The sequence below is a fragment of the Temnothorax curvispinosus genome, unplaced genomic scaffold, assembly GCF_003070985.1.
Source record: "Temnothorax curvispinosus isolate PA1 unplaced genomic scaffold, ASM307098v1 QBEX01001521.1, whole genome shotgun sequence".
NCBI lineage: Eukaryota > Metazoa > Arthropoda > Insecta > Hymenoptera > Formicidae > Temnothorax > Temnothorax curvispinosus.
The window spans coordinates 43,130-45,492 of record NW_020211301.1 but is presented as its reverse complement, the minus strand read 5'-3'; the positions used below and the strand labels follow the sequence as shown (position 1 = coordinate 45,492).

At 30.4% G+C, this 2,363-nt stretch overlaps 1 long non-coding RNA gene across 3 annotated transcripts in view; it reads left to right on the top strand.

Moving 5' to 3' along the window:
- Positions 1–793, top strand: part of LOC112466089 — a 3,057-nt gene extending 2,264 nt beyond the window's left edge. For all 3 annotated transcript variants that reach the window (XR_003042101.1, XR_003042099.1, XR_003042097.1), the window contains exon 4: positions 744–793. This is a non-coding gene — a long non-coding RNA (uncharacterized LOC112466089). The remainder of the gene's footprint in view (positions 1–743) is intronic.
- The last annotated feature ends 1,570 nt before the right edge of the window (positions 794–2,363 follow it).

Sequence of the window (2,363 nt, the reverse complement as noted above, 5' to 3'; positions counted from 1 at the left end):
AAAACCAATTCGCTATCTGTATTTTAACTAGTACTTTACTCTTGTACGTATGGGGTGTTCACGTTCGGGTCGGTTGAAAAGGATGAGCACAGAAATCTCATTGTGCATATTTTGAAAGCACATAAATTGAGGAATATTTTAAGACTAAAACCAATTCGCTATCTGTATTTTAACTGGTACTTTACTCTTGTATGTATGGGGTGTTCACGTTCGGGTCAGTCAAAGGGGATAAGCACGAAAATTTCATTGTGCATATTTCGAAAACACATTAATCAAGAAACATTTTAAGACAAGAATTATTTTGCTTTCTGTATTTTAACTGATACTTTACTCTTATATCAGTAGTATATAGATCCTTTTTTTACGTATATCTTTTAAACTATTACAGATAAACTAATTTGGTTTGAGACATTTAAAAGCACATAAAAAGCACATAATTGTACTGTATTAAGTACTTTATTTTTTAATATAATTTTAATGAGTAGGGGTGCTAGCTTATGTTAAGCCAGCATTCCCACTTTTAATTGCAATTTTCCATGAAACCGTTCGAGCACAAAAAACGTGAATAGAACACATAATTAGCACATAAAGAGCATTTAATTTCTACATTTGTGTTATTCTGCTTTTTTGCGGAGGGGGAGGGGTGCTAACTTAACAGACATAATATATTTTGATACATAGACTAAATCACTGAAGATGTTACAAATATTTCTAAAGTTGAATGAGAAATTCTTATTTTTCAGCAACTGTTTGGTAAAGATCCGGAAAGATTAATAATCTGTTTAAAAGGAAAGAATAAGAATTTGGAAAAAAATAGTAAAAAAGTTATATTAAACTAGAGCACCTGTATCGCATTTCCTAAAAAAGAGTTAGAAGGCACCTTAATTTCCCTTATCCGAAGGTTGACTTCAAAAATCCCTTTCTAGGATCCCTTCCTAGAATTAATACTTTCTGAGATAATTGGCAGAGATAATTTGCAGAAATAATTGGCACACGAAATAAATCTCATAATAAAACCTATATATGTATATGTATATGTATATATTTGTTCATATAAATAAAACTACTTTTTTATGGTAATTAGTGTAGTGCATTTTATTGAAAATAAATACACACTCCCTGAAATAAAAATAAAATATCAATAATAACTTTAAATAAACGTTAGAATTAATATTACGGTAATCTTAATATAATATTGTAATAAAGTTGATAGTTTGTTTAAATTTTTATCTCAAAAACGTTACAGGAATGATAGAAAAACCTTAGCAAAATGTTATTTGCAACGTTATGGCACTCCCATTTCAACATTACTGAAATTTCGGAATCGTGGTCAAAGTATATTCATAATGATGTTCTATACAACATTAAGAACTACATATTTAACAACATTACAAGTTCTAGAATATCGTTGCAATAACATTGTATAATAATGATTTTTTGCTTACTGGGCTGTTTCGTCCGATTCCGATGACGATTTAAGGAACATCTGTTGCGTGTGTTCGAAAAACATTTCATTAACTTCTAATAACAAACAATGCATCTTATGCAACCGTATGGCTCATGACGAATGTGTGCGCACATCTGATCGCGAGGTTATGTGTATAAATTGTTTTTTTAGACAGTTCAGAAAAAGATAATTAAAAGTTTAATCTTTTTTTTTCTCATTATTTTAAATAATTGTTTACTTTATTCCGACTTTTTGTTTCTAATACACAATGTCTTTTCATTTGATAAACAATGTATTTTTATTTTTAAACAATAAAAAAATAAGTTCCAGATCAAATTGTGTCGATCAAACAAAGTGTTGAGTTTGCCCCGGCGGGGTGTCGAGTTCGCCCCGTCATTTTTCAATTCGAAAATTTGTCTTTGCGTCATTTTTCCTTTCCTGGCGGCAAAACAAAGCGACGTACAGCAAAACTTCCTGAATCAATTTTGTACCTGAAGAAACACTCTTTAAATATATATCATTGAATTTGCCTAAAAATTTTAATTAAATATTAAAAATTGCCTTTGAAAAAATAGTATCAGCTTAGCCGCGGTCTCCCCTAATCGAAGTATTGTTTAAACTGTTTAAAAGCAAACTATTCACTACATTTGTGCAAACACTGCTAGAACTATATATTTTGTTTTGTGTCAAAAGTGACTCAAATAAAGTGTTCTTTTTTTCTCTTTTACTTTAACACGTGGTTCACGCTTATTCCAGTGAAATCCATATATCCCAACAGTTGCAATTATTTACACGTAAGTTATATCGACTTTTGTATTTTATGACGCGTAAAGTAAAAGACCCCGCATCATTCTTGTGGGAAAATGTTTTTCTGCGGATTTGGCTAATTTTTGGATATGTTGTAGTTCTCGTCAAC